We start from the raw sequence: 12,650 nt of genomic DNA, 5'->3' as shown, positions 1-12,650 counted from the left end.
ACATAAATATTAAAAACTTGTGCACAATTTAAAACTTAATGTTCCCATCTTAATCAATTTAGGAAGTGACGTCATTTCCGTTATCTTTTTAACTTTCTTCGGAATATTTGAGACGGATTACGGTAGTATGTAAGTTTGTAAATATCTGCTAAGAAACGACCCCTAAAGCGGATTGTATTCTAACCCTATTTAGCCAGCAGACGAACAAAACACCTTTGCCATCTAGTCCTAAATGCCGCAGTTTTTAGACAAACATTTACAACAGATTAATAAGCTAATTTTTTTCGACACAACCCCAATTACTGGTAGAATACAAAAGTGTCGAACTGGAGAAACAAATACACATTCACAAACTTCTATTCAGAATTAACATAGACGGTCAAACAAGGGGTCCTTCCTCCCATTTTGTCCCAGTAGTAACGTGTTACATTTAATGTGGATAATAAACTTGTGTAAAACTATCATGGAAAGTCATAGTTTCAGATTTGAAGTCAATGATCACAGTTAACGGAATAACGTTCCTCCAGTCGTTAATACTCCCTCACCAACAAATTCAAATATTTTGTCGCCTATGAGTATTGAAACTATAGTAAGAAGACTGGCTTACTACAGAAGCTGTAGAGACAATTCTTATAAGCGTATGGAATCATCTCCTCAAGATGATAACATAAGGACAATGTTTTACACATTATATTTTTTCCAGGGTTTAACGTCGCCTAATGGATAAAAAGTGTTTGAACTTAAAAAATGAGATTCATGGCGAATTACATGTTACTGTCAATCGGGAATGATGAAACAATACTCAGGAAGGTAATATAACAAGACACCCAATAATAACACTATGTAACACAAATTTTGTTCCTGGATAGTATGTGTTATTTCTTAATTGCTTATGTTGTAAAAGTACAGAAAATGGCAATTATCCCCTTCAAATTTTGCTTTTGTGACCTGGATAATGAAATTTAGAAATTAACCTATTTTCTGTGTAAAAACGGGCAAATTTGCACATTTTCATTTACACAAGGCCTGAATAAAACAACATAGGAATCAAGATTTACATGTATTTATACTAAAGTTTTATAAAAATGTTTAGAAGTGAGTAGTTTGTCGAGATTTGCAACTATAATGTAAATCACTTTCATGAATCAGCCACCAAATAGTCTCCTATCATGTTTTCGTTATACCTTCCTTGATAGCGGCGTTCAAAGTTATATATATCTTGGTAAAAGTGCTCGTTTTGTTCCTCTGAGTATGCTCGCATGTTCTCTTTGGATTTATCAAGATGGATGTCTAGGATATGGACTTTCAGGGACATCCTGCAGCCCATTTTCCCGTAGTTCTTCACCAGAGCCTTAATCAGTTCCAAGTAATTTTCGGCCTTGCGATTGTCCAAGAAGCCCCGAACTGCTGTGAGAAAGCTGCCCCAAGCTTTCTTTTCCTTCCGACTGAGCTTGTTGGGGAATTCTGTGTACTCCAGGATCTTCTTTATTTGTAGTCCAACAAAGACACCAGCTCTGACCTTTGCCTCAGCTTAGGTAAGAAGTATCGAAGGTACTTGAACGCTGCAGACTCCTTATCAAGAATTGTGACAAATTGTTTCATAAGACCCAGTTTTATGTGCAGTGGTGAGAACAACACCTTCTGGAGGTCCATTAGTGACTCGCTCTTGACGTTGTGCCTCCCCAGAGAGAATTCGGTCAGTTATGGCCAGTGCTTCCTGTTGTAATGCACTGCAGTGCCCCTGCTGTTCCAAAGGCAAAGATAACAGGGAAACTTGGTAAAACCTCATTGGAGACCTATCAGGAATGCCACCATTTTAAAGTCCCTAATAACCTCCCAGTCATACTCATACTTCAAGACTTCTAGCAAGGTCTTGACGCTGTTGTATTTCTCTTTGAGGGGCACTGAAAGATAATTAAATTTTAAAAGATCTAAAATGTGTATAATATAGAATCTTACGGACAAGCAAAATTGTCCGTCTTACCTTCTAGAGTTTTTTTTCAGTGCTCCCAGGTAAAACGAGGTGCCCAGGGTTTGTTTTGATCCTCGACAAGCATGCCAAAATATGCCTTATAGGCTTTACATATTTTAGCAGATGCTGTCAGAGTACGTTTTCGCTCTTGTCTTGATAAATTGACCACATGCATAGCAGAATGCGTCTGGAGAATGTTTGCAGCTTCTTGATGCCATCTCTGATAAAATCAGATAGGTTTATGTGTTCATTTAGGCAGCTAGAACTAAACTGAAGTGGTGAGCCCCTGTATATATATAATATTATGGAAAGTTCTACAAAATTCTAAAAGGATCTTGAAAATTATCGTAAGTTTTACAACATTCTAGAAAGGTCTTGAAAATTATAAGTTCGAGAAAATTCTCTATCAGCTATTTAGCACTGAATCTTCCTGTAATGTTCTGGAAAATGGGTAAATTTGAAAATTTCATTACCCAGATCACAAAAGCAAAGTTTGAAGAGAAAAATTGGTCTCTTTCCACTTACTTTAGGCATAAGCCATTGGGAAATAACACTTTCTGCTCAGGAACAAGAAAAAGTAAAAATTTTGTTACATGGTGTAATAATAATGACCAATTGTGTGTCTAGCTACCAACTTTTCCCTAATCACTGAAAATTATAACGCCAGTAGGCTATGATTAACCTTCTGTTTTCGTTTCGTCATTTTGATGTATTGATATACAAAGTTTTAAAGATACAGATAACTAGACGCTTGGTGGCACAAATCTGAATTTCAGAGATGGTGACGTAATTCGAATCTGTCCATGGACTGCAAAATATTCCTCGCACTTTAAGCTGTTGATGCGTTATAAGAATGGCAGTTATTCTCTCTGCAAGGATGACAAATTCTCCTTTGCGAGGTGTCTTTTCTGTGATTGGGTATTCAAAAGTAGAGACTGTGACAACTAGCCTTAAATTTAAGCTTTGTCATAATTGCAAGTACTCTTCATAGTAATTGATTTATAAATAATGATTGTTTCAGGTTTAGTAATTAAATTATTAATTTAAGTATTTGGCAAGATGAAAAATATTTTCATTTTTTTTTTTGTCTTATGTGATCCATGAAGTGTAACATGGATTTGATATAGAAGTTAAAAGACAGTATATCCTTGGTTAGGACACTAGAGCAATGTGTTGTAATGTGACGGTCATTCACTCTATTCGTTGGTTAAGAGTAGTCCAAACTTCAGCGGTGGGTGATATTGACCACTTGACTTCACTCTAGTCTGTCATTTCTAGATTTAATACTGAAAATAATGTAAAGATGATCTGTGTATAATCATATGTTATCGTTTCCATTCTTTCTTATGCTGCCGTCTCTACGTCATTTCACACTTAAATCTTTTTACAAAGAGATCCAACTCTTAGCACGTCCTCAAGAGCCACGTACTAACCCAACCATAAATATTAAGCCTAGTTTTGAGTGTTGCAATCCTATAATGAATTACTTTACTACAGCTAAAACTAACACACGCACAATCAATAGAAATGTATATTAACTGCTTCTGTGTTGGAATTGGGATTAAACACTTATAGTTACTGCTAAAGAAACATTTTTATTTTATAAATTTCTCCAAAACAATTAAAATTACACTTTATACTTTCTCTTATGTAGGTCAGAAAGAGAGGCTTAAAGCAGTTTTGTTTATTAATGTTAACAATTTACACAGTTAGTGTTAAACGTCAAAAGATGGTGACGCAATGGAATAATTTTATTTTTTTATTTTAGAACTTTAGCACAAAGCTATCTGAACGGACATCTATGCTTTGTTGTCCTCAGTTTTTAGTACCGTCAGTTTAAGATCTCGTTTTGTATAGCCGATTGCTAAAACAGTAGGACTTAAACAATACCATCTTTTGTAACACACACGGTCTCAAAGCTAGGATTGCGTTTTTGTGATAGTGGTCTGTGAACCACTTACCTTGGGATATACAGTCCTAGTATACGAGGGCTGTTCAAAAAATACGCGAACTGTTTGAATTGCGCGGCTCCAGTTGGTTCCAAGGGAATCCGCTTGGTGTCGCTAGGTTTGCACAGATCAGCTGATTACGACGCCATTTCCCGATTGCGATATCTTCATTTGTGTATTAGCTACGCGGTTTTAAGTGAAGTGTGATTTTTTTCGTTTGGCGGATTTCAGAATGAATGACCTGAAGGAGCAACGACTTGCTGTGAAATTTTGTGTTAAACTTGGAAAATCTGCGACTGAAACTTTTGCTATGCTTAACACGGCTTACGGTGATGTTGCTATGAAGCGTACGGCATGTTTCAAGTGGCATGAACGTTTTAAGGATGGTCGACAGTCCATTGAAGATGATGAGCGTCCTGGACGTCCTTCCACGTCAACTGACGACCCACACGTCGGCAAAATCAACATCCTGGTGCGGGCACATCGACATCTGACTGTCATGGAGCTTGCTGAAGAGTGTGGGATATCAGTTGGATCTTGTTACGAGATTTTGACCGAAAAATTGAAGATGCACCGCGTTGCTGCGAAATTCAGCCCTCAGAACTTGTGAGTTTTTGGCCAAACACTCGATCACTGTTCTTCCCCCTACTCATCTGACCTTGCTCCTTGCGATTTTTCCTTGTTCACCAAACTCAAAAGACCCTTGAAAGGAAGAAGATTTGAGACGATTCCTGAGATTAAGGCAAATGCGACGAAGGAGCTGGAGGACATTACAAAAGAAGCGTACCAGGACTGTTTCAACAAGTGGAAACACCGTTGGGATAAGTGTGTGCGTTGGGGAGGAGAGTTTTTTGAAGGGGTCCCAGACCTGTAACTTCTAAATAAAGTACATTTTGTTTTATAACGTCAGTCCGCGTATTTTTTGAACAGACCTCGTACAATCCACTAGGCCGGCTACAGTGAAATTACTAAGGTTAATAAAATTAGCAATAAAACGAATAGCATTCCGTGAAAAAAGGGGCAAGCCAGTACATAACTGCGTACATTTACAAATAAAAATGATGCTAAGTGCGAGGTATACACTGTATGCTTGTATTGTAAAGGTACCCTACTGAAAGAACTGAAACTGTGTCAAACAAAACGATCGCAGTGGTTCAGCCATAAGCCTAATAATGCTAAGAACAATTTCAATAATCGTGATGGCCACAGCACAGAGAAGTCATCGTGTAGTTTTGCGCTTAACGACAAAATAAAGACTTAAGGGAGAGGCGTAAATATTGAAACATAATTTAAAACTAAATTAGACTGATAGTTAAACAATACAGTTATAAATGGAATTAGACACAGAAAAGTTGAAAAGAAAATAATAAATTACCTTTCTTTGTTCCGAAATAAAAGATGTGCTACAGCTGAGTGAAACTGTAGTTTATAATTCCGCCTTAGGACAATTTAATTGAACTTAATTGGGTTGAACTAATTAATTGAACTTTACGTATGGATTGAAAACACAATTTAAATAGAAATTCACTTACTTTATGATACTTCACGAAAAGTATTCGAGAATAAATGAGTCAAATTTCAAGGGACTTGATTATATACAAATGGAAATCAATCATATTAGACCCTTCGTCCGTTAAAGTAAATACTGTTTCAAAGATGGCTAAAGAACGTCGAACATTAACAACAGAAGCAATTCGATGCCAGTCACACTAGCTGAAATGCCAGCCATCAGTAGACAGCTTACCATTATGACGAGATGAATTGAAAAAATCTGTATTTCACAGTGTCAGGAACTTACTATTTTGTATTATATATAGTAAGTTAAAATATGCGAGTGTCTTGAGCTAGGATAGTTCTACAGCAGGTGTTTGTGACTTGTTGGTGATAAATTCAAAAATAAAGGAACAACACGAACTCCGCTTGTTTTCTGTACCCACATATATTCATATGCGGAACAAGTTGAAAGTATGTATAGAAATTCCTTACATCATGAAGATCATAATTATAACAAAAATGCTGTGTAGTTCTCTTCTTCTTCTCAACTTCCACTTAGGCCCATTCAATTGCTTTATAATTCAGTTGAAAAGCCGAACTATTTCTCTATAGTTTTGCTCCCCAATGGCACAGTGGTATGTCTGTGGACTTGTACTGTTAAAATCAGGTTTCGATACTCGCGATAGGCAGAGCACAGACAGCCAACTTTTGTGAAGCTTTTTGCATAAAAAAGTAACAAATAAATTCAATATTTCTATCGCCAAACTATCCCCTCTTACGTTGTTGTTCAGGTATCGTGGTTGTATCCAATACTTCAAAAATCGTTTGTTCCATTTTTGTATTTCCAAGAAACGTCTACCTTTGGTCAAAGTCTACTCAGGATGATTCAATTACTTTCGAACACCTTTTGACGAGACAACTTATTCTCCTTATTTCTTCGAAATTGTTAATCTCTCTATCATATCGCCGTTAGTCCTTTTACTCCCGGACGATTAGTTTTACGTTTTACTTTTTCCTAACTGAACTCTCTTTTCCGTGAATATACTTTATTCTCTTGTGCTGTTTTTCGTCTGCTTTCTGCTATTTATTCGTCTATCATTTAGATCTTCTAGAAATCTATGTATCCTCGACATCGGTGTATTGAACGCGACGTTCGATAACCTCCATATCAATGAATTATAAACACAAGGTACGATTTTTAATGAGTTACCTAACCAAATTTTTCATAACTATCGCCTTTAAAATAATTGCTTTTAATTCTCTTATTATGAAAAAAAACACAATCACTAAATCATGAAATATTCACTCAGAAAATAAATTAATAATTACACTAAACAATCTTTTGTATCTGGCACACAGTTATAATTCGAAGCAGGTTAACTGTCATAATATTTTAAACATTTGAGAAGAGTAAATTCTCAATATACGCGGCATTTAAAATACTTTTAGGCAGGATTATAGTAAATTAATCTATAATACATTTATTTTCGTTTTTATTAGCTATATTTCTGTGCTCCAGCAATACTAAGCGTGAAGCACGCTTATATCCAATTCGATTATACTACTCATCAGGATCTTTAGAGGTCTACTCTCAAAATAAAATTCTTTTAGGAACGATGATAGTAAATTAATATATGAAATCTTGAGCGTGGTCAAATACGAGGGCTGTTCAAAAAATACGCGGACTGACGTCATAAAACAAAATGTACTTTATTTAGAAGTTACAGGTCGGGGACACACTTATCCCAACGGTGTTTCCACTTGTTGAAACAGTCCTGGTACGCTTCTTTTGTAATGTCCTCCAGCTCCTTCGTCGCATTTGCCTTAATCTCGGGAATCGTCTCAAATCGTCTTCCTTTCAAGGGTCTTTTGAGTTTGGGGAACAAGAAAAAATCGCAAGGAACAAGGTCAGATGAGTAGGGGGGGTGAGGAAGAACAGTGGTCGAGTGTTTGGCCAAAAACTCACGAGTTCTGAGGCACAAATTTCGCAGCAACGCGGTGCATCTTCATTTTTTCGGTCAAAATCTCGTAACAAGATCCAACTGATATCCCACACTCTTCAGCAAGCTTCCTGACAGTCAGACGTCGATGTGCCCGCACCAGGGTGTGATTTTGTCGACGTGTGGGTCTTCATTTGACGTGGAAGGACGTCCAGGACGCTCATCATCTTCAATGGACTGTCGACCATCCTTAAAACGTTCATGCCACTTGAAACATGCCGTACGCTTCATAGCAACATCACCGTAAGTCGTATTAAACATAGTAAAAGTTTCAGTCGCAGATTTTCCAAGTTTAACACAAAATTTCACAGCAAGTCGTTGCTCCTTCAGGTCATTCATTCTGAAATCCGCCAAATGGAAAAATCGCACTTCACTTAAAACCGAGTAGCTAATACACAAATGAAGATATCTGCAATCGGGAAATGGCGTCGTAATGAGATGATCTGTGCAAACCTAGCGACACCAAGCGGATTCCCCTGAAACCAACTGGAGCCGCGCAATTCAAACAGTCCGCGTATTTTTGAACAGACCTCGTACATCAGTGGAAAGGGTTTGATCGCGTCATCCAAAAATGTATTTAGATCTAAAGTTGGTCAAGAAATGACGGAGCTATGAGCTAAAAGTTTGTACTTGAAGAAATAAAATTTATTGTATGAGCCGCTGTTAAAATTCGTTAAAAGTATTTAATAAATATAAGAATAAATAAACAACAGAAAAAAGAAGATAAAATGAAACTAACACCCAAATTAAAAAATAAGTATAGACCTTCAACTATAAGAAAAATTTAAAAGATAAAATGTTATTATCAGTAACAACATTGTTGATTAATTAATACGCATTGGGAAGGGGGTAGGTACTTACACACTCGTATTCCATTTACAGTATTTGAATAATTAATGCTAACATATATTTTAAGCTTAACACTTACTTGTATACTACGTATTCGGCCCGGCATGGCCAGGTAGTTAGGGCGCTTGACTCGCAATCTGAGGGTCTCAGATTCAAATCCCCGTCACACCAAACATGCTCACTGTTCAACTGTAAGGGTTTTATAATGTGACAGTCAATCTCGCTATCTGTTGGTAAAAGAGTAGCTCAAGAGTTTGCGGTGAGTGGTGATGACTAGATGTCTTCCTTCTAGACTTACGCTGCTAAATTCGGGACGGCTAGCGCATATATCTCTCGTGTAGTTTTGCGCGAAATTCAAAACAAACGAGCACCAGATATTCACTACATTTTATAAAAGCAATACTGCTGTTAAACGTAACCTCGTTCTCCCCCATAATAGTATGCCCCAGTTCACAGGAGCTGTCACGTTTAGAGTTTTATGGTGTGTTTTTTTGTTTAAGTGATGGCTGTTATAAGAAACAAGACATGGAATTTTCCACCCGGATGGCAATAAATGTGATTTCTGCTAAAATACTATCAAATAGTTTCTGTTACCAAAAGTAGTACCCTTGTGGAACAGTGGGTATGTCTAAGGACTTGAAACGTTACAATCCGGAGTTCGATTCCCCTCGGTGGACATAGCAAATAACCCAATGCGGCTTTGCTTTGAAACAAGCACAGACACATCAAGATAAATCTAAAAATGCTTGAATACTGCATGATTTGAATTCTTGGCTAACAAGCAAACCTTTATCACAACTCTAATTTACAACACGGTAAGCCTAGATGAGGAATGCAGATGACAGTTAAGAGGAAAGCACTTTGTGATATTGCGCATGTGTTGAATATCTTCTCAACCAAATCTGTTTCTACTACATGATTAAGTTTCAACCTATACACATTATTACAACATAGATTATTCATTTACACACTTAGAAAATCTGGGACCTATATTCATGGCTGTGGCTAGAGTAAACATTTATTCGAGGCCCAGATACTGGCACATAGGGTCAGCCTCACTTATTGCGTACTTTTTTTTTTTTTTTTATAGGGGTATCAACTTAAATCGTAAGTTAGATTTAATTTCAAATTTTAGCCGAGATTCGGGCCTGGTGACCTCATAGACAACTAAGGTCATGGCCATATTTACCTGGGGAATAAACATTTGGCCCAGCATGGCCAAGCGTGTTAAAGCGTGCGACTCGTTATCTGAGGGTCGCGAGTTCGTATCGCCGTCGCACCAAACATGTTCGCCCTTTCAGCCGTAGGGGCGTTATAATGTCACGGTCAATCCCACTATTCGTTGGTAAAAGAGTAGCCCAAGAGTTGGCAGTGGGTGGTGATGACTAGCTGCCTTCCCTCTATCTAGTCTTACACTGCTAAATTAGGGACGGCTAGCACAGATAGCTCTCGAGTAGCTTTGTGCGAAATTCAAAAAACAAACAAACAAATTTACCATTTTACTGAAAATTACGTGTGACGTTGATGATAATCAAGATGGCGTTATCCGGTGAAAATTTTTATATGTGGGTATATCACGGGCTTTCTAATCACCTTTGCTTCTAAGTGATTTTTTCAGTGTTGCAGATATATTTTTAGTATGCAACATTGCTCAAAGAAACTACTATGTTCCTTTAGTCTTGGTTATTCATGGTGTCATTTGGATCACTAAGGCCTTCACAAGCTCATTTTCCTTTAGAAGAGATCACTGTATCATGAATCATGCTATGAATAGATGCAAGGTTCTGTTACAGCGGTGAACCACACCTTGTTGACATTAAAGTAGCCCTCAGTCACGTGAATAGCATATGAGCCAGGGAGAGAGAGAGAGCACTATGCATAATGCAGTGTTCTCATATGTTTTGTAAACATAAACATATCTTAGATGAGACAATTTCCACCAGATTTGAGACATTTCTGAAATTAATATAGATTCCATTGTGACTTTTTTTTTAAAACACATATTGTGCTAGACTTGAGTTTGATTTTAGCATGACTCAAGCAAGCTAGAATAGTTAGATTGGTAGGAAAACATCAATAATAACTTCCATCCAGAGCAAGCGAAGGACTCAGAACAAAACTCAACATAAACCTGGAAGATCAGTATGACATATTGGATATACTTTTCTTATCTGTCAACTTAAAACTATTAGAATACATTATTTTATCAGTTGTGTACCCTTGCTGTTAACGTATTCGCGGTCTTAATCCTAATAATATGTTACGAGGTTTGGGTTCCTTCACCAGTTCTAAATACATATTTTAATTAAACTATTGATGTAAAGATCGTGATTGTTTGCAAATCTGTATCAAATCACCTTTTGTGAATGATTCAGCCAAAGTAAGAGAAGACACGATCCTTATCTGTGATGTAGTATCAGAAGTATTCTTGTATCTCCTACCATTTTGAATAAAATCATGAAAATTACACAGATGCTCTTTTCAAACGAAGGTTTTTCAACTGTCTAAATGTATATTTGTTACTGTAAAATAGCTTTATTTCAAAACTAACGAATAATAATAACTTATGAAAAAAATCCATGACTAAAAGTTATCTTATTTTCTTATTACAGTGTTTTTATTTTTACACTTTTAGTATTTAACTTTTCTTTTTAAATTCTTGATTTATTTTCCTTTTTTACCATAATATATGTTCGCCGCTGGCACAGGGGTAAGTCTAAGGATTTACAACGCTAAAATCAAGGGCTCGATTCCTCTCGGTGGACTCAACAGATAACCTAATGTGGCTTTGCTATAAGGAAAACACAAAAAACATACACCATAATATATTTGTCATATTTATTTATTTATCTTGTCGTAGGAGAGACAGTTTGAGAACATAAGAAGCTAAAACCTAGGTTTCAATTTTCTATAATGAACAAAACAAATAAACCAAAGTGGCTTTGTTCTAAAACAAACAAACAAAATACTTTATTTAATATTTAATTGTGTTTTTGTTTCTTTTTCAATATTGATTATTTTCATTTATTTATACATCTGAAATTGGATTGGCTGTGTGATAGTCTGAAATTTAGGTTTGAGTCTGCTTATTGTGCTATAATCTACAGAAACCATGTGGGGAAAATATATATATTGCTCTGGTTAATAGATTGATATATTCTACATGACTATGTCAGTGTGTGTATTCTGAACACGTTTTAGCATAAAGTATAGCCTATAGTATTTTCCTTGTTAAGCAACATGACGTACAAACCATAGTTATCAAAGTGCACTGGCTTTTCTCTGCATTAAAGTTGTTATATAACGAATTACTTCTTTGTGGGTTTTTGCTAGTCTTTCTCATAGAAGTATTAACTCAGTTGCACATCTTGCAAAATTTCAGGATTTTTTAGTTCTTTTCTTTCAAAGCTCTGGTAGTTAGACACATATAAACATGGATGTGTGCAAACGCGCACGAATGTGTCTCTCGCACAATGATTCACAGACGCGCGTTTTTATTATTATAGATGGATTACTTTCCCTCAATGCTTATAAACTCAAATTCATTGAGCAAATAGATGTATTTTTAAAAATAATGAGTTATTTTTGTTCTACAATAGAAGTATTTTTAAACAAATACCAAATAAAATGAATCAATAAATGTATCTTACAATATATAACACTGTGAACATTACACAACACATTTGCCATATATATGCGAACGTAATATTATACAACATATACTGTTACTATGAAACACTGTAAAGATGTTACATGTAAGAGGAAATCCTCAGTAGCCGCGGAATTTGAAATTGGTTTAGGTAGGATTAAAATAAATTATCTACAATACCTTAATTTTTCTTTTAATTAGCCTGTTTCCTTTTTTCTTTTTACCATCAATACCACGTGATGCGTGCGTATACCCGATTCGGTCTTTTTATTTATCAGGATGTATACTAGTACCAGCCTACCCTAAAACTGAAATTCTGTTAGGCACAATTAGAGTCAGTGGCGGATTTAAGGTTGTGTGGGCCCAGGTGCTAATAATTTTTGTGGGTCCTACATCTCATGCAATTTTACATAGAATAAAATTATCAATGGGCCTCCATTAAAACCATGGGCCCTGGGGCTGAGCTCCTACCTAAATACGTCATTGATTAGAGTAAATATGAGACCTTAGGTGTGATCAAATACATCAATCAAAAGCATTTGATCTCCTGAGTAGGAAACTGTAATTAGATCTCAAATCGGTCAAGAGATGATGGAGCTATGAACTAAACGTTTATACTTGAAATAAAAAACTCAGAGTTATTGTATGAGCTTCTCTACAGCGGTTAAAAACCACAAATTTATGTAATTACGATTAACCTCCAAATACAACCTAAAACTCACGAGCTTCCATGTTTT

This window comes from Tachypleus tridentatus, chromosome 13 (assembly GCF_004210375.1).
Source record: "Tachypleus tridentatus isolate NWPU-2018 chromosome 13, ASM421037v1, whole genome shotgun sequence".
NCBI classification, from domain to species: domain Eukaryota; kingdom Metazoa; phylum Arthropoda; class Merostomata; order Xiphosura; family Limulidae; genus Tachypleus; species Tachypleus tridentatus.
Note: the sequence above shows the minus strand (reverse complement) of the source record.